The sequence below is a fragment of the Pelodiscus sinensis genome, chromosome 2 (genome assembly GCF_049634645.1).
Source record: "Pelodiscus sinensis isolate JC-2024 chromosome 2, ASM4963464v1, whole genome shotgun sequence".
Lineage (NCBI taxonomy): Eukaryota > Metazoa > Chordata > Testudines > Trionychidae > Pelodiscus > Pelodiscus sinensis.
The window spans coordinates 56,813,585-56,834,664 of NC_134712.1; the positions used below are offsets into that span (position 1 = coordinate 56,813,585).

Here is a 21,080-nt window from a genome sequence, read left to right on the forward strand (position 1 = left end):
TTTAAACCATGTCTCCTGATTTCCCAGTCCAGGAAATTGTGTACTATCCACTACACAATCCTTCAAATAAATAACTGTGGTCAGCAATGCAAGCCCAGCCCCACGTACCCCTCTCTGAGAAGCCCTTTCCATGGGACAGGCCCCCCACCTCAAGGAGCCTCCCAGGCAGTGCAGTCCTGGCCCCATGGGAGGAGCTGCCACGAGAGCAGTACCACCCTCTCTACCACAGGCAGCCCTGGTAAGCTCCCTCCCCTGCCCTCCTACTCCCCTGCCTTGAGTCCCCTGTCCCTGTCCTGAGTCCTGCACTCTCCCCTGCCTTGAGCCTCCCCAACTTCCCACCCCACGACCTGAACCACCTGCTCTGAGCCCCCAAACTCCTGCCCTGACTCCTTCAATCTCCACACCTCTAGTCCCCTGTCCTGAGCTCCCCCACATACCCAAACCTGTGCACGGAGCTACCTGACTGGGTGGGACTTTTTAAACAATTGCAGGACTGTGCTGCCATGCAGCTTAGATGGAATCTTGCCCACAGCCATAGCCCCTTACACTGGAGCTGGGTAAATCTTCTAGTATCAAATAAATGTTGAAATTACCCTATTGCAGTGGTTCTCAAAGTATGCTCCATGGACCACTAATGGTCTGTGGCCGCCTCCCAGCAGGTCTGTGGTGGGAGCTCCTTCCCCTCTCCCCCATGCAGCAGGGAGCCTGCGCTGCTGCTGCAGCCTCACAGTTGGCACCCAAGCCGCGAGGTTGCAGCATCAGTTCCAGCCGGCAGGCAGGGAGATGAATAAAGTAAACTCAAACTCAATCTCTCCCCCCCCCCCCCCCCCCCCCGTGGGCCTCAGAGTAAAACTCGGAGGAGGAATCCCTCGGTTGCTTCTGCAGGGCAGGCAGCAGGTTGGGCTGCATGATCAGCTGGCACCCTCCCCCCCCCAGCAGCAGGTTGGGCTGCACCGCACCCTGCAACAGTAAGAGGAGGCGACACTGGGACTGAGGACCCTGCACATGCAGGAGGCAGGTGGGGGCTCAGGACCCTTCAGGGCTTTATATCCACGGGGACTCGGTCTGGGGGGAGAGACCCAGCAGCAGCTTAGTCCCCCAGGAGGCCATGGACTGGACCCCTATGAGACTCCATTCCCTGCTGGACACCCCGGGGTCACCTACCCACCTTGCTGTGCTGTGACCAGCCACCTTGTCCCCTGCCCTTCCATTTCCCCAACCCCCACAGCCACCTTGACCCTAGCCCTATTCCCGGGGGCACCCTGCCCCCCCATCTCCCTGAACCCCCTCAGCCACTCTGACCCCCCCCCCCAGCTTTTGTCCCAGGCATTCCCTGTCCCCATCTCCTTGCCTTGCTCAGACACCCTACCCTCTGTCTACTTCTGCACCCTCCCCCCTGGCCAGATACTCTACTCCCAGCCTGCTTCTGCACCCTACCTCCCACCCAGACCTTGCACCCTCATCCCCTTTTGCACCCAACCTCCCTCCCAGATCCTGCACCCTCCCTCCCATCCTACTCACTGGCAGCCCTGTCCCACACACTGAGCACCTCAATTTTGTCCCCACCCCAGAGTCTAATGAGGTCCATAATATCCACTAACTCCAGAACCCCAGAAAAGTAAATCTGGCCTACGGGAAGCTCTGAACCTCAGCCCTCCCTGTCCCATCCCTTCCCTTCCACTCACCCTGGGGGGGGCGGGGGCAGGGAGGTATACCAGAGATGTCTCAGTTGGGGGCCACATCAGTGAAGGTTGGGATTTTTTGGAGGAGTTTTTTTGCTTCTCACTTGTGTGGTCCCCTGCTGATTTTTCTGTGGGTCAGTGGCCCCTGACAGAAAAGGTTACCCACACCTGCCAGAAATAAAACATTTAAACCTTTTGTGTTGGACATAAATTAATATTTTATTTAAAATGAAGTTTGATAAACTAACATAAGAAAGTTAAAGCGCTTAATCTGTTTAATAATTTAAATTAAACCAGTCTCCCTAGCTGCAGCACTAGCAAAATGGCATGTACAGTAAAACTCCGATGGTCCGGCACTCCTGATGGTCAGGCACTATCAGGAACCCAGAAGTGCTCCAGGCAGCCGGACCATTGAAGCTGCTCTGCCCCCAGGTTCCCCGATTCAGCTGCTGCTAAAACTGACCAGCGGCTGAATCGGTGACGCCTGGAGCAGAGCAGCTGGGGCGCTGCCGGGTTGGTCCCATAGCGCTGCCCCTCAGGGCTGCGGGACCCAACCCGGCAGCGCCCCAGCTGTCCCCGATTCAGCTGCTGCTGATACTGATCAGTGGCTGACTCCAGGAAGCCTGAGGCAGCGGCTGACTTAGGGACACTTGGGACAGAGCAGCTGGGGTGCTTCCGCATTGGTCTCACTGCGCCAACGGTTGGCGCTACCAGACCAACCCGGCAGCGCCACAGCTGCTCTGTCCCAGGCATCTGGATTCAGCCACTGTTGAAACTGACCAGCGGCTGACTCCAGGAAGCCTGGGGCAGAGCAGCTCTGCCTCGGGCTTCCTGGAGTCAGCCACTGATCAGTATCAACAGCGGCTGACTTGGGGACGCCTGGGGCAGAGCAGCTGGGGTGCTGCCGGGTTGGTCTCGCCGCGCCAAAGGTCGGCGCTACCGGACCAACCCGGCAGCACTCCAGCTGTTCTGCTGTAGGCGTCCCTGATTCAGCCGCTGCTGAAACTGACCAGCAGCGGCTGAATCAGGGACGCCTGGGGCAGAGCCGGACTATTGGAAGGGGGGGCTATGAGGGGTCTGGGGTGGCATCCCCTCCACCCCAGACCGTTCATAGCCCCCCCTTCTTATAGACAGGCAAATCTGATAATCTGGCAAGCCCTGGGTCCTAAAGGTGCCGGATTATCGGAAGTTTACTGTACATAATTATGTAATGAATAGTGAGTTTCCATTAGCAACTGATGGTCCACGGAAAAGTTTACATTGAGCCAGGTAGTCAATGAGCCAAAAAGTTTGAGAACCAGTGATGTAAAGAGATACACTCAGGGTACGTCTAAACTACATGCCTCCGTCGACGGAGGCATGTAGATTAGCCAGATCGGCTGAGGGAAATGAAGCCACGATTAAAATAATCGCAGCTTCATTTAAATTTAAATGGCTGCCCCGCTCTGCCGATCAGCTGTTTGTCGGCAGATCGGGGCAGTCTGGACGTGACGCGCCACAAAGAAGCCTTTCTTGATCGGCACAGGTATGCCTCGTGAAACCAGGTTTACCTGTGCCGATCAAGAAAGGCTTCTTTGTCGGCGCGTCGCGTCCAGACTGCCCCGATCTGCCGACAAACAGCTGATCGGCAGAGCGGGGGCATGTAGTTTAGACGTACCCTCAGAGACCAGAAAGAGAGGGTATGTCTACACTACCACCCTAGTTCGAACTAAGGTGGTAATGTAGGCAACCGGAGTTGCAAATGAAGCCCGGGATTTGAATTTCCCGGGCTTCATTTGCATAAAGCGATTACATGCAGCACAGAGTCCGCACTAGCGGACATTTAAAAATGGCGGCGCCCGGCTTTATACAAATGAAGCCTGGTAAATTCAAATCCCGGGCTTCATTTGCAACTCCGGTTACGTACATTACCACCGTAGTTCGAACTAGGGTGGTAGTGTAGACATACCCAGACAGAGGTACAGTTAACCCTGTAACTTGTAACCCCTTTGTGACCAGGTAACTGGGATGGATCATATTGAGAATGCTAAACTCAGTGCAAACTGCAACAAACAAAGCAGGCAATCCCCCAAACTGGTGGTTTATTCTATAATTAGAATAACCAAGCCAGTAATAGAAGATCTTCTGTAGTGCCACAATGGTTAATCAGAAGCCAAAAAGCCTTTAGTAGTTCCAGGCCTTGGCTCTCATACAGAAAAAGAAGTCTCATATACTGAGAGGTTACTCAAAACCTAATTTACCACATATTAGGTTTTTACTAATCCCAAGGATTACACATTTATCCCCAGGTCATTATGTATGTACCCAAATACCACAGTTAGGCATTCCTTAGTAAATTAACTACAAATTAATACAAAAAAGACAGTTATAAACTGTTAATAGATTATATACCTATACATAACTGAACAGTCCTTATATGAGGTTTCTAGCAGTGATGGAATATACAGGTAGATTGTAAAGTCTCCCTGGTAACTTCCACTAATTGGAAGGTCCTCAGTCCTTAATTTAAGATATTCCTTTTAGTTGTAAAAGTAGCGAGGAGTCCTGTGGCACCTTATAGACTAACCGAAGTGTTGGAGAATAAGCTTTCGTGGGCAAAGACCCACTTCGTCAGATGCATGTAGTGGAAATTTCCAGAGGCAGGTATAAATATGTAGCCCAGAATCAGGCTAGAGATGACAAGGTAGATCCAATCAGGGAGGATGAGGCCCACTTCTAGTAGCTGATCTGGAGGTGTGAATAGCAAGAGAGGAGAAGCTGCTTTTGTAGTTAGCGAGCCATTCACAGTCTTTGTTTAATCTTGAGCTGATTGTGTCAAACTTGAAGATGAACTATGGCTCAGCAGTTTCTCTTTGAAGCCTGGTCTTGAAGTTTTTTTGCTGCAGGATGGCTACCTTTAGATCTGTAATTGTGTGTCCAGGGAGATTGAAGTGTTCCCCTACAGGTTTTTGTATATTGCCATTCCTAATATCTGATTTGTGTCCATTTATTCTTTTACGTAGGACTGTCCAGTTGGCAGTTGTAAATCCACAGTACAGAGAATTAGAGCATGAAAGAAGAAAGTGAAGGTATCTCAAGTGGTTTTTATATCCTTTGCCATATAAATGAAAGTTACTGTGCTGAACAAAACCCACAGTTCCTGTTATATGGCAAATAACTGGCCCAAGATAGACTCCAGGGTCACATGAGTCTATCACATGCCCCTACACTGAATCACAGAAGGTGGCCATGGGCTCCTTGTAATCTGAAGACCTGTTGACTGGGATGAGTACTACAGTACCCTATGTATCCCACTCTGATTGCCAAGTGTCCTTAATGGGCCATAAATACATAGCGGTCTAGCCCTGTTGCAAATCTATCTGGTGAGTGTCAGCCAGAAAGAAAACATGTTTAAAATACAAGCATACAGCCAATATTCATAACTTCAGATACACAGATGATATATGCATTAAAACAAAGTAATCATACTTAACAATTCATAACTTTTCTATTGACATCTTAAATGAGATACTTTGTACAAGATTTTGGTAATTGTGTAACAGAGATACCAACATTGATATAAATGGTCATCTTGCTCATAAGCAGCATCGCACCCTATCCTTCATCTTTCCTTCTCCCCTATCTTCCTCTATCTGACATTCTCTGTGCTTTTCCGTCACCTTTAACTATTTCTCCATATGTGCACAGTACATCTATGTTTATATTTTGGTCAATTTCACAATCATAGGATATTAAAAATTGTAAAATTCATGGTTTCAGATATTTATATCTGAAATTTCATGGTACTGTAACCATAGGGGTCCCAATCCAAAATAGGGCTATTGGGAGGTCTCAAGGATATTGTAGGGGGTCATGATATTGTAATCCTCACTTACGTGCTGCTGCCTTCAGAACTTTGCAGCGGGAAAGTAGCTGCTGGCTGGGTATCCAGTTCTGAAGGCAGCACTACCATTATCAGCAGCCCAGAATGAATATTCTAAATGGTGTCCTAAATCTAGACCTGGCTGAAGGAGGCATTAACTAACATTTTTATTGTCTAATTAAAAATAAAAACCATTACATTCTTTGGGTTATATCACCTTCTCATGTAAAATGTGAGCTCCATTAAAATCATTTTACACCAGCTAAGACTCTGTTCCTTTAACTTGTATCCATAACTAGCCAATGCAAACTAGATTGATGTTTTAAACAAAATTTATTTACAGCCAGCAAATATATCATATACAAACCAAAGTGTGTACACACACACACACACACACACACACACACACACACACTTTTTAATTTTGTTTATAGACAAGAGAATCACAATTTGTGAACAGCTGTAAACTACTGGATGGACTAGGTTTTAAATTAAATGGATACCTACACCTCATTTTATCCAAAAACAGCTGTTATTTCCGTAAGTGAGGTTTTCAACAATTCACTGCTTGATTAACTTTTGGCTCCCTGACAACTTAGAAAGGTACAATAATTCTATGGTTATAAAGGTGCCCACCATCATAAATTTTAAATTTATTTCCCTACTCTACAAGATGTGCATAACTCACTTTTTCTTAGCACTAAACTTGATTAGCTAACTGCTCTGGCCTTTTCCTTACAATGGTAAGTGAAGTTAGACACTTTGGCTACGTCTACACTGGCCCCTTCTTCCGAAGGGGCATGCTAATTTTGAAAGTGGGAATAGGGAAATCCGCGGGGGATTTAAATATCCCCCGCGGGATTTAAATAAACATGTCCGCAGCTTTTTTTCCGGCTTGGGGAAAAGCCGGAAAAAAGCGTCTAGACTGGCCCGATCCTCCGGAATAAAGCCCTATTCCGGAGGATCTCTTATTCCTACTTTCAGTTAGGAATAAGAGATCCTCCGGAAAAGGGCTTTATTCCGGAGGATCGGGCCAGTCTAGACGCTTTTTTCCGGCTTTTCCCCAAGCCGGAAAAAAACCGGCGGACATGTTTATTTAAATCCCGCGGGGGATATTTAAATCCCCCACGGATTTCCCTATTCCCACTTTCAAAATTAGCATGCCCCTTCTGAAGAAGGGGCCAGTGTAGACGTAGCCTTTCTTCTTCAAAGCTTCCTAAATATACTACTAAGGTAAATGTCAGAGATGTGTCTACTATTGCTCCAAACAGGAAAAAAATGTTAAACAGCATTATGTCATCATCCTCTTCCTTCAGTCAAACAGCTGTTATCTGTACTGAAATGAATAAGCAAATAACATCCGATTTTTGCAAAGAATACTCATAATACTCATTTACTTAATGCAGTACTCGAGGGGAAAATAAACTATCATGCCAGCTATATGTGAAGTCATTAGTATTCTGAATGAAAATACAAATATAATCCCACTTAGCCATATCCTGCTTAACCAAAACACTTGTTTAACACAAATCTGATTATGTCTCTGGGACCAAATGCACTCCTGTATTTACATCCTCCATACAACTGTAATAATCTTTGTACAAAGTATGCCTTGTGAGGTATTATTTGAAAACTAATAACTTACTGGTGTATACTATAATGGTGAAATGTGTGTAACAATATTATATGTAAAGTTATGAACCTAAAACTGAAATTAAGACTGAAAAGTGTTTACCAGAGAACTGGAAATAATTTTATCTAGTGGTAACCCTAAGAAAAATGCATTTTTCAGTGTGAGTTGACTATAGAAATGAGGGGACAAGAACACTTCAGATAGTCCATCCTTTTTCTATCGCTCTTTTACCTACAATAGGGGTCTCAAAAACTCCTAGTCCATGGGTCAGCCCTGGCCAGAGCAATTATACAATCCAGCCTGGGACTTCTGGTGAGCTGGGACGGGGAGGCACTGTCCATTAGCAGTCCCTGACCCCACCCTTTCCCCCGTGAAACCTCAACTCATGCATAGTGTAACGGACCAGGCCGGGTCTGGGCACCACTGAGGGCATTTGCTCAGGGCAAAATGCTCAAACTCAGGGCTCCTTACAGCCCATGACTGGAAACTGTCCCCAAATAGGCCACAAACCAATCACACGGAGCAAAACCCCTCTGACACCCCAGCTCTCCCTGTGCCACAATCAGCCCTGGGCCTGCACACAGGTGAAGGGTTTTAGAACCTAATCTCACCTACCCCGAAGGGGTCTTTCTGGTCCCAAAGCAAAGTGCAGTGGAGCGCAGAAGAGTGAGTGTGCCTGCCAACTGTGCTCCACTTCCCCCACAGCTCTTGCTTCCATGAGGTGTATGGGGTCCCTCACACACTCAGTATGCAGAATTTTAATAACAGTATCTTCGATAGCATTCTCATAGTAAGGCTATTAGTCAAGGCTACCAATTCAAAAAACTTCAGCTTTTAGCATTTTATCTTAAAGAGGCCTGGTGTGCATTATAGTAAGGCTGTAACTGAGCAAGAATCCTTCCTCAATATCTAACAATCTTGGACTCGGGCCACATGATCAGTGTATATCAGTATAAGTATGTCACTCCAGTGATGTAGTTATACCAACTAAGCCCCCATGTAGACAGCATTATGTCAGCAGGAAGGCTTATTTCAACATTGTTACTACCTCTCATGGCAGTGAGGTACCTACACCAGCAAGAGATGCTCACCAATCGCTGAAGACAGCATCTTCACTAAGCACTGCAGCTGCACAGTGGCACTGCTGCCACTGCGGTGTAGTAAAGCTAGACAAGCCCTTAGTTCTATATGATTATCAGTTTTAAATGATTTAAAAGCAATTACTTAAATATGACATACATTTAAACAATTAGTTGTTTGAAATTTCTATTATTCTTAAAATGATGTGACATGATTTTCTGCCTTTTTCCCCATAGGTGTAAGACTTTTGTATTTCTGTCCTATAACCAGAGAATGGGATTCCTCACAATTTCTCATAGGAAAAACTTCTAAATAAAAATACTTCTGTACTAAAGAGGACATTGCACACAACAAGGAATTGAGGAAAGTATACTAGTAGAATCTCATGGTCCATAAAAATTACAAAAGTTCACTTCTGTCTGTAGCTAGGTTTGCTCGGAGAAGCACTACTGAAGCTATGTCTATACTCTGCGGTTTTTCGCCACGTCCAGGGAAAAAAACTCCGCCGCATTCAGGGAATGCATCTGCTCTTCCGCTTTTGTCTGCGGAAGAGCAGACATGCTCTTTTGGAAGCCCTGTTTTCCTCCTCCCATGAGGAAGGAGGGGGTCTTCCGAAGGAGGAGGCTTTTCTCAAATTTGGCCCAGTGTAGACGGACCAAATTTCAGAAAAGCCTCTTCCAAAAGAACTATTGGAAAAAGATATGCAAATTGCAGAGCACAATTTGCGTACTGTTTCCCAATAGATCATTGTAGTGTAGACATAGTCTGAGAGCATTACGGTGAATTACTTAGAGACAGAGCTGCCACAGATCAAGACGGGGGGTCCCTCACTTACAAGGTACTACAGATCAGACCGAAAGAGAACTTCTGTTTCACCACACTGACTAACAATAAGTCATCCAAGCAATTCCCTCAGAAACTCCAGTTCTCATGGATCACCACCAGAGGCACTCTTTATACAAATGAGCAGTAATGAAAACCAATCTCATCAAATACGAAGCTCTTCCATTTCCAAAGGACCAGCCACACTCCAGATCAATATATAACAGACTCTTATCCACAAAATCACACTGTCACCAATCATTTAGTATCTAAATCTAAAGGTTTATTCATAAAAAGAAAGAAAAAAGCGAGAGAGTTGAAATTGGTAAAAGACATCAAATACATACAACAATTGCAAAGTTCTTGGTTCAGGCTTATAGCAGCCATAGAATAAACTGCCAGCTTAAGACAAGTCTCTGGAATACACCCACTGCTTGTATGAACCATTCAATCCTTTATTTAGCACTTCAACTTCCAGCAAATATCTTCAAAAGGTAAGAAGCAGGATTGAAGACAAAATGGAGGGGTTTCTAGATCTTTTATATCTTCTGCCATTGTTCTTGCTGTGGAAAGTACAGCTACAAGATGATGTCCAGTCACATGAGTAGATCACCTGTCCATGTATGACTTAGTTTTTTGCAGATGGACACTAGTGCCCCCAAGCTATTTTGAATGTTTGAACCACTCAAGAGAGAGATCTTGGAGTCATTTTGTATAGTTCTCTAAAAACATCCACTCAATGTGCAGCAACAGTCAAAAAGGCAAACAGAATGTTAGGAATGATTAAAAAGGGATAGATAATAAGACAGAGAATATCTTATTACCTCTGTATAAATCTATGGCATACCCACTTCTTGAGTACTGTGTACAGATATGGTCACCTCATCTCAAAAAAGATATATTGGCACTGGAAAAGGTTCAGAAAAGGGCAACAAAAATGATTAGGGGTTTGGAACAGGTCCCATATGAAGACAGATTGAAAAGACGGGGACTTTTCAGCTTAGAAAAGAGGAGACTAAGGGGGGATATGATAGAGGTCTATAAAATCATGACTAGTATGGAAAAAGTGAATAAGGAAAAGTTATTTACTTGTCCCCATAACATAAGAACTAGGAGGTCACCAAATGAAATTAATAGGTAGCAGGTTTAAAACAAACAAAAGGAAGTATTTCTTCAAGCAGCACACAATCACTCAGTGGAACTCCTTGCCAGAGGATGTTGTAAAGACCAGGACTTTAACAGGGTTAAAGAAAGAACTAGATAAATTCCTGGTGGATAGGTCCATCAATACTTATTAGCCAGAATGGATAGGAATGTTATCTTTTGCCTCTGTTTGCTGGAAATGGGTCACAGGAAGGGCTCACTTTATGATTATCTGTTTTGTTCATTCCCTCCTGGGTATCTGGCATTGGCCACTGCTGGAAGACAGGATATTGGGCTAGATGGACCTTTCGTCTGACCCAGTAAGGCCGTTCTTATGTTCTTCTGTAGGAAGGCTCATCATTGTGAGTCAATTACTCCTTGATGGGCCACTCAACTTGACTAGTCCCTTCACAGCTGGACAAACCTTCTGGTCTCTCCCAGAAGCAAATATTTGATATCTAAGCATAGATTAAGTATTCCTAATTTCCAGGGCTTGACAAACGGCGGCGAAAGCTGCTCGCCAGCCCCGCACTGTGCATGTGCAAGACCCTCATTGTGCATGCGCGCGCTGTGAATGAACGGGGCGCCTGGCTGAAATCTACTCACTACTCGCATACTTTGTCGAGCCCTGCTAATTTCAAATAAAAAAATTATATACACATATGAATAAGATCTTCATAAATACCTTACTTGGCCCACTTTGTCCAAGATTTCTTGCAAATATATAACAGTGATCTAAATGGCCATATTTTAATCAGAAAACATCATATCATGGCAAATGAATCTTCAGTGGCTACCTGCTTTGACTTGTCTTTGTTTTTACTTTCATGCATATTTTAATCAGAAAACATCATATCATGGCAAATGAATCTTCAGTGGCTACCTGCTTTGACTTGTCTTTGTTTTTACTTTCATGCACATAACATGATTTCCATAAATATTATCATAAAGAAGCTAAGAAAAGATCCACTGACTTCAACAAATGCAGGATCTCAACACAGAACTCTCTCTCTTCTTTTTCTCTTCCTATCCCTATCCTCCTTTACTCTCACCAACTAGTGTGATTACCTGCTCCTTCATATCCTTGCCCGATTCTATGCATCTGAGCTGTGAAGTACACTGCTTTACTTTTTGTTGCATTCCTTCCCCTATTTTTCACGAGTCCAGTATGCATTTTGGGCCTCTTCTTGCAAATACATATGGGCTATGTCTAGACTGGCAAGTTTTTCCGCAAAATCAGATGATTTTGTGGGAAAACTTGCCAGCTGTCTACACTGGCCATTTGAATTTCCGGAAAAGCACTGATGATCTCATATAAGATCGTCAGTGATTTTCCGGAAAAACTATGCTGCTCCCGTTTGGGCAAAAGTCTTTTTCCAAAAGACTTTTGCCCAAAAGGGCCAATGTAAACAGCACAGTAGTGTTTTCCACAAAAAAGCCCCGATCAGGGAAATGGCGATTGGGGCTTTTTTGCGGAAAACCACGTCTAGATTGGCCACGGACGCTTTTCCACAAAAAGTGCTTTTGCGGAAAAGCATCTTTTCCGTTAAAAGCATTTTCGGAAATTCATGCCAGTCTAGACATAGCCATGGAGCATAGGATTTACTACTGTGAATGATACTACAGAAAAGTGTTTAGAGGATGAGGTCCTTACATAGCAAATTCCTTCAGCAGGGAATTTGATTCATTGTACCTTGAACATCTTGGATGCTACCGATATATAAATAATGCATTATAGTGACTTGTACGTATGGTCTGAACTACTGTAGTTTGCAAAACTGCAATTATTTTATTTGGACAGATTAGAAGAAGAAATTCAGAACAAGCCAATTAAAAAACTGCGTGTGTTTGCATATGACTATTTCTTTTCCTGTCATGCTTCAGTACTGTGTGGCTCTGAGCTCCAAATGTAATTATGGTTTGAAAACCTGTATCTACTGTGGATTCTCCTTCTATTGATTTAAATCCAAAATTAATCCCACGGCTATATGAAGACACTGACAAGTGAGATGTAGACCCTTGGTGCCATGCAGAATAGAACAGTTTAGAAAATAAAATAATTATAATAATTAATAATGGAGATATTTTGATAGGTTGCCCAGATAAAAATATTTTTGCTTGGGAACAACAGAAAAATGTATCTACTTCAGCCAAACAAAAGGATATCCAGCAGAGAGATCAGCATTAGGCAGTTTTTAAAATAGGGTATGTTTTTGTTTTATGCTTTTTTAAAGGACTGGTTGTATGTTGAAAAATATTTTAGTGTAACTGGCAAGTAGGTGGCAGTATATGTTACTGGCATATCTTCCTACCCCTCCTAGTTATGGCAACAGTTCTGGGACCAAAATCCTCCTTGTGTAGATTGTCGTTAAAATGTATGAGAAGTTCCATGAGTAGAGAGCTTGCCAGACCAAGCCCTTCATCCCATTAGTTGACATTCTTCAATACATGTGCCTCTTTCCTACACTGTAATATGTACTGTAATGTCCTAAATGGAGTAATACTGAAACATAAGCCAAGAAGGATGAGGTATAAAGCTGGAAATTTTTATCAACCATCTTTGGAAAGACTAAGAACATTTATACATTGTGATATAAACCATTTTTCAACTCAATATAGTGCTAAAACTTAAAGGAAAATATGACAGTGGGAAATTGAGATAATGAACACTGATTTATGTTATTATAGGACAAAACAGTTTTTGATCCACCGGTGAAGTAATGAATCTTCGTTGGACGCTAAGACTCTCTCATGGAAGCATTCTTTTACCATGATAGACTCTCAGTGATTGTCTGAAAAATATGGATTTCTCATGGATTGCTGAGTGAAGCCCAGCTGTTAATGTGCTACATTATTCCCATATAGATACATACATAAATAAAATATACTTGTGGTGATGGCAATTCTTCTGATGTTCCAGCAATCTCTTCTGTTTGAAGTCATACTATATTACCCTTTAAAATGTGCTTAACTGCATACTATATTGCCCTTTAAAAGTTGCTTCACGTTTCATACTTCTTGTTTCATGTTTCTTATTGAAATCTACACCAATAAATACAGGCTAGACATCAGAAACTGTTACCCCTATTGGTAATTAGTAGTTCACACAGAAAGGAAAAATAAAATGTTGAAATACAGAAAGAAGGGGCTATATACTCTGATCCTGAATAACTGAAGTCAAATGTGAGTTTTACCATTCACTTCAGTGGAAGCAAGGTCAGTCTCACAGAGCATAAGAAACTAAATGTAGATCAATCCATCTTGCTGCATGTATCTTCCTCATTATGCTGAATGTTTAATTATATGCTTTTCTGTGATTAATTTTGTACTAATTTTCATAAAGAAAAAAATACAAGGTCAACTATTTATAGATCGTATATGTTACCCAATATTGCAGACTTGCCAACCGAGTGGCAAAAGGGGTCAACTGCCCTGGGGCCTGGTGATTCAAAAGGGCCCGGAGCCCCAGACCCTTTAAATCACTGCTGGAGCACTGTTTGGTGAGCTCTGGGCAGTTCTTGGGGCTACTTGGGAAGGTGAGGGTGCTGTGCTCTAGGCAGTAGTGAGGATTGGAGGGGTGCACTGTGGTCTGGACAGTGCCCAGGACCAGCTGCCCCAGCCTCGTCCCTTCTGTCTGAGGCCCCACCCCTTCCAAGAGCATGGAACTGGACTGCCCCACCTTGCCCAGGGGGTTGGTGAGGTTGTCGGCTTCCCTGTGATATTGCCTGTTTCATAGGACAGCCAAAGAAATTATTCAATTACATAATTTTACTACTTGTCAAACCTGCAAGACCACAGAACACAAAATCAACCAGGGTTATGGTGGAAGGCAACAAAAAGGCTGTTCTTAATTCAAGTCTTTGAGCCATTCTTTAGTAAAATAAATTGAGAAGGAAGTGTCTGCAATGCAACAATACTATAAATTATTATATATTTATAATTAATGCTCTTATCAGTAAGAAACAAAAAAGGGAGATGTGGAATTTTAAAGAGGTTTTTTTTTAATGCCTTACAAAATAGACCAACCATAACATTTTTTGAACATCTGGTAACTTTTGTACAAATTGCCTAAAATAAAGCCAAAATATTTTAGCTCATGTGACACTGGTTATGTTTTTCTTCAGTCATCTTTGTATGAAATTAACAGTTGCATATGCAAATTTTAGAAATTCTTCATTGATTGCTAAATTTTCCCATCCATATGCAGATTTTTTCCATCCATGTGCAGAATAATTTTACATGCACTGGTATGTGTGCACGTGCACCACCAGTAGAAACACTAGCTAGCTTTGGGCACTGTATTACTCAGCTGGGCAGCATCTGAATCTCTCCTGAGTGGCTATACAAGTGCACAGCTTAAAGGGAACACTGCTTGTGGTTTATATTGGATCATGATTTTGGTTTGGGTAATGGAAAACTAGGAAGCATGTGGATGGTCTCAAACTGCTAGTGAAAGCACAATCTCATAGAAAAGAGACAGCTGCAGAAGAGCAAAATCTACACAAGTGGGATATGTAGCATAATGTATGTGATTTCTACAATAACTACTCTAGTTTTATTGAATACTGCAGTGCAAGATAATTGCATTAAACCTGGACAACTTGTTGCAGCATAAGTTACTACTATTGGTACCCTTGACTGCAATAGGATACATAGTTTAGAAACCTGAATTTTTTCTTGTTATTCTACACACTACATTTACTTTCCAGATGAGCACTAAAAGACACCCATTTCTTAAGTGACATCTTGTCAGATCCATAAATCCATCCTGTGCAGAAGTCAGATGGAGAAAATTACTTGATAATTCTATTTCTCGGGATTCACGGAGTGTCAGAGATTTCAATATGCCCAGGATTTTTACGCACAATCTTGAAGGATTTTCCTTCCTGGGTTTTAGCTCCTTGGTCAAGACTGGTATAGCTCTTGTAGATCTTGGGATGGTTTTAATCTTGAGGTGACTAGCAGCATGATAGAGCATGAGCCAGAAACCCTGATGGCCATTGCATGAATAGAAATGCAGCTGGTTAAACATTCCAGTCAATTCTTTTGACTAAGTGGGAGGCAAAACTCTTGAAAAAGAAAAGCCAGATCAACATAAGACAGAAAATGTGCCTCAGGGAAATGTTAAAAGTAAGGTGCAAGGGAAAACAAAAACCTTAGAAGTACTCTCCAGTCTCTGAAGTGGGGCATATATAGGGGAATATAAATCCTATCATAGGGAACTTCAGAGAAGTTAAGTAGTATTCCCATTCTCAAAAGACACCATCTGTGCAAAATTCTCAATTCTGGAGGGCAAGACATTTGATGGATATTTCAAAAGTAAAATGATGTTAAAGCTGCAACAGGCAGTACTAACCAGGGCAAAATTAATAGCGTAAACAGAGAAAGTTTTCAGTTTTCACCATTTTAGTTTTATTTAGTATTAATTAAATAAACAAGAGTAAAATAGCTCTTTCAAGATAAAAAGGAAAGATTATCAGGGCACTGAAAGAAATGCTGGATCTGAGAAGCCAAGTGTCAGGACTGAGTAAAAATATCTACGACTCCCAAGCTTTGATAGTTCAGTGATGGTGTACTGAGATTAAAGTTTGTACCAGAATATTGCAGCAGTCTCACTAAGCTGCTGATTAATAGATACCAAAAAACACACTAATGCACAGAGAAATTAGGCATCTAAGCACTAAGAACAGTGTAGAATACAAGGAAATTTCTTCAAGACACTAAAGTACCAAGAAAAACTACTGAAGTACCAGAGGCAGCCAAAAGAAGGAACTCACCAGAAACTTCTGAGGACGACATTATACTTAGTGGCTGTGTCTAGACTGGCCAGTTTTTCCGGAAAATCAGCCGCTTTTCTGGAAAAATTTGCCAGCTGTCTACACTGGCCGCTTGAATTTCCGCAAAAGCCCTGACTTCCTACTATAAGAAATCAGTGCTTTTTGCGGAAATACTATGCAGCTCCCGTTCAGGCAAAAGTCCCTTTTGCGCAAAACCTTTGCGCAAAAGGGCCAGTGTAGACAGCTGAGATTTGTTTTCCGCAAAAAAGCCCCAATCGCGCAAATGGCAATCGGGGCTTTTTTGCGCAAAAGCACGTCTAGGGAGGCCTTTCTGGAAAAAGTGCTTTTGTGGAAAAGCATCCATGCCAATCTAGACACTCTGTTCCGCAAATGCTTTTAACGGAAAACTTTTCCTTTAAAAGCATTTCTGGAAAATAATGCCAGCCTAGACGTAGCCAGTGTGTACTTATTAATCAGAAGCCAGGCTCATGTTCAAACCTCACTACTCATGACTTCAAGGACCTCAAGAGTTAAGAAGTTTTGCCTATCTGTAGGCGCAGAAGTGAAAAACCTGCGCAAATGGTGTTAACAGAAGATAGATATGAGGTTGATCTTAATAAGCCATTAAAAATAACAGAATGTATTACAGGAAGAAACATATTCATAGTTTTTAATTTAAAAATGCATTAGGATTACCAAATAATCATTTCCTTTTCTGCTTTCCTCATAGGGCAGCGTTTCTCAAAGTGGCCCACGAAACCACTCTGAGAAAACCTGCCAACTGGTTGCTCCCATTGGCTCCGGTTCCCCATAAATACACACACCCAAGCGGCTCGTTAGCAGGTTTCTCAGAGTGATTTTGTGGACCACTTTGAGAAACACTGCCATAGAGGTTAAAATAAATAACATGTGATGCTGACATCTTCTGTTGTGATTGTATTGAGCTGAGATTTGACAAAAGAGGTTAGAATCTTACATTTTTTGTATTAAAACATGCTATTGATCTTTCTTTGACTGGTTTTGAGTTTATGAAAACAATTAATAAAAAGCAAGTCATGACTTTATGTATTTTTAGGATGACCGTTTAAAGAACATTTGCTAACAAATGAGGATTTATCATGGCTGAATCTTTATCAATCAATATCTTTATTTGCAGCTAGGGTCACGTGCAGTTTTCAATTGGGATAAATAGCTGATTATTTGTAACTTGAAGTCTTTAGATATGATTTGAGGACTTCAATAACTCAGCGATTACGGATGTATTACAAGAGTGGGGTCAGTGAGGTTCTGTGGCTTGCAGTGTGCAGGAGGTCACAGGAGATGTTTATGATGGTTCCTTCTAACCAGAGTCTGTAAGTCTACGGCATTAAAACCACTTGGTACTTACACAGTGTTTGAAGAGGCCACCAACATATTCCAGGAATGCAGCCTAGTACACCAACCACATCATTTCCAATAAGTACCTTCATACCTTCACATTCCACTGATACTTTTTTAGCATCTGATAAGTAATTCAGTTTTTTTATAAATCAAAATATGAAATTAAATTACTAATTGCTTCTACCTACAACTAAAATAAATCTCACTAGTTTGGACCTCCCAAAATTGAGACTCTCTGGTCCGGTAACATCCATGGCCAGCAGAACCCTGGATGTTCCTGGACCTGGGAGTCCTGGCTGGGAGCCCAGTGGCAGGATGGATGGCAGCTGGGAGCCCTGCTAGGCTGGAAGCCTGGCGAGGCTGGCAGCAGCAGGACTGGGGCTGGGACTGAGGTCAGAGCCCCAGTAGCATAGCTAGGGCCGCAGCAGCCACAATAACAGGGTTGGGGCCCCAGTAACAGAGCTGGGGCCAGAGACTGGCAGCTTTGGTAGTGTGTGCAAGGCTGGGGCCATGTCAGCATGTCAGCCTGGGAAGAGAGATGGGTCCTGGCAGCCCGGCAGAGACAGGGGAGGGCGGCTGGGGCTGGCAGCAGGAAGGAGCAGTGGGCTGGTAGCAAATTCCCCATTTGAAACCAGTCAGCTTTTAAGATTAACCTGGCATTGCTACAGGTCCTTAATGAAGCTTCTTTTTTGGGGGAGAGAGAGACAGAATAAAAGGAAAATAAATGCACTTTGTTTAAATGATTGCATTTTTCAAAAATACAGTGTTATTTTTATTACATTAATTTTTATTTTGGATTTATTAAAAGAGGGATTGTTAAAATGTGTGCATTTAATTTATTGTAGTGTTTTTTAAATGGGAATTCCCTGAAGTATACTTTTCCTTAATCCCTATAAACTCTTATCATTGGCTATGTTTTAACAAAAAAGGACTGTAGTCAATTTGATTTCCAATAAGCATTAATTTAGCTGTGCCAAAACAGAGCACTACTCTAAATTTCTACATTTCATCTTTATTCTGTAAGGTTTATCAAGAAGCAATCCTATGTCATAATCATCTTATACTTTTGGCTCGTCTTGGTTCAGTTTCTTTCCACATTCACTCAGTTACATAAAGTTAGAGGACTGTCCTCGATTTAGTGATTCTGATTCTTCTCTGTATGGTTTTATGAGAAGCAACCACATTCTAGGTATATCACATTTCCTGGCACAACCAAACCCTGACCTTGCTTTATGTTATGATAAGAGGCAGCTGTATACTTAATTTGGTGGTCCTAGCTCTTACCATTTAGGAGGAGTTCTTGATCAAAAAGGCAGACTCTCTGAAATACATAGAAGATTAATATATAGAGCATGGTGTGAATGGATATATATATCCTCAATCTAAAATATAGATGAGTTTATTCATCCACAAAATGCTCCCCTAACACAAATAAAGGTCTTAACTGTCCTGCAACATTCCCAGATGTAATGACACAATCCTTCACAAGACTATTCCAACATATCCTGACAACCCTCTCTGCATTACGAAATGCTCTTTTAATTTCTCTCAAGCATTTTGATTCCCTTTAACAAATGAGACTCCCACAAGTTCCCCAAATAAGAGCCATGAGCTAACTGCTCTTCCAGCTATAAAACACTGCCCACCGAATAAGCCCTGCTCCCAGCTTGTGACTCTCCTATAACCCTCTCAACAAGCCTCCTGACTCAACACTTTTTTCAGCTGCCATTACTTTCTACTACACGAATAAAAATCAACCCAACCCCACCCTTAACCACTTCGTTTATTGCAGGTGGCATCCATCTGGAAATCATGTATCAATCAACGATTCAAGATAATTTCCAGAACATTTTGAAGCAACAATGACAGTCTGAAACACTTCCATCACACATTAGAACAAAATTCAGAAAGCAATATACTGAGAAAGCAACATCCAGCACAGTACTAAGAAAACAAAACCATATGGCCTAGAGGAACTCTACAGAATAGGATAATCTGAACAGGATATACAGGGCTATGGAAATCTAACTATTGTGTTTATAAACCTTACAAATCTAAGGGAGAGTTAAAATTTTCAAAGTTTACACAACAGGGTCACATTTAACAGAGCCAGCACCTGCTTCTCATGAATGCCCCTTTTCTCTCTTGCAGTCTCTCACTTCTTTTCAGGTAGGAGGCACAAGCATCCTCCTTCAGCCAATGGATCTCTCAGCAGGTCTTCAGAAGCTCAGTCCTCCAACAGAGCCACCAAAACTGGCGTTTTCCTGGGTACCCTGTCCAGTCAGGCCAACTCAAAGCCCTCGGTAATGTTGTGTAGCCCTCCCTAGGCTCCAGTTGTCAGTTTTATCAACAGGACCTCTTTCATTACTCTATCTGACCAGTTTACGTGTGAAGATTCCTGCACTGGGATAGAACAACACTTCGAAGGCTTCCTATCTTGGGGCTCTTCACCTGCTGTTTCATCCTCTGACATCAGGTCTCCAGCTAGGTTAGTCGGCATCAGTCACCTATTGGGGGGTAAACATTCCACAGACAGTTCCTTCTCTGGGCCTGTCTCAAGCAAGTCCTGGCAGCCAGTAAGAAGCTACTCTCTTGCTTGACCAGTCCCTCTCAGAAACCACTTGCCTTATTCACTCTGGTCTTGTAGCTAGCTCCTTTTATATGAGCTTGCTGGGCCCTGATTGGCTGCTTCCCCTGCAGCCACTGTAGCCCACTTGGAGGCTTTCTCCACTACTCCTTTCCTGAAATAGGTGAGGCATCTCTGAGTTCTACAGCAAGGAGGTTTGGGGTGTAGTTCGCCCCAACACAGTACCCCTTGGGATCCATTTTTTTTAACAAGCCAATAGTGATCAATTGCAAAAGATATTCCATCTCTAAAGAGGAATAATGAATGCCAACAGCTATCAGAAAGGGAATACCGCATGCCTAGCTACAAACACATCAGGACACGCAAAGTTCATAAAGCCAGTGTTAGCATTTCAGATCATTTACATGGATATACATTGGAGGATAGTGTCCCACAAATTCAGTCTGGCCACTTGTGACTGATACAATCCAGTATATGTTTTCTACATAACAAGAGGAAAATGTGGTCCTCACATCAATATGCCAAAACATAAAAAAGTTCTGCTCATATTAAAAAGACATATGAATACACAAAAAACCATCTGATAACATCCCTTGAAAAGGTATCCCACACTCAGCAGTCAAATGGGGAAGTGGTCTGTAAGCCATTGTCAAATGCCTGGCCAAATACATAAGGAATCTTCTCTGTTACAAGCATTACTCTTGCCTTCTGCTTTTAGGTGCTTGTGACTGAATAGTTAAGTTTGTAACATCTGGTGGAATTATGTGTCCTCAGACCCTTATTTTAGCACGTTCTTTTGGTCCCATGTTGTAGTGACTGGCTGAAAGAAACAAATGTGTGCATTGATGAGGCACCACCGTAAATGTACAGATTGCCAGGTTTTTATCATGTTTATCAAGAGTTAAGCATCTAACAGAACCATTTATCAAAAAGGAAGCACTGTGGTATGTGGCTTTGATGTGCTGAGGTAATCTATTAAATATATAGCAGGTGACCGAGAGGAAGGCATTTGGCAGGTACACAGTCAGATAGATTTATTATGTTCTTTGTACACTCAGCTAGAGGAGAATGAGGGCTCTGGTCAGGGTTAGGCAGCTGGAGAACTGAAGTTTTA

The 21,080-nt window shown here is 42.7% G+C and overlaps 1 protein-coding gene across 10 annotated transcripts in view; it reads right to left on the minus strand.

Moving 5' to 3' along the window:
* Window positions 1-21,080, minus strand: part of C2H8orf34 (chromosome 2 C8orf34 homolog) — a 237,461-nt gene that overhangs the window by 86,610 nt on the left and 129,771 nt on the right. The gene's annotated exons all lie outside the window — the stretch shown is intronic.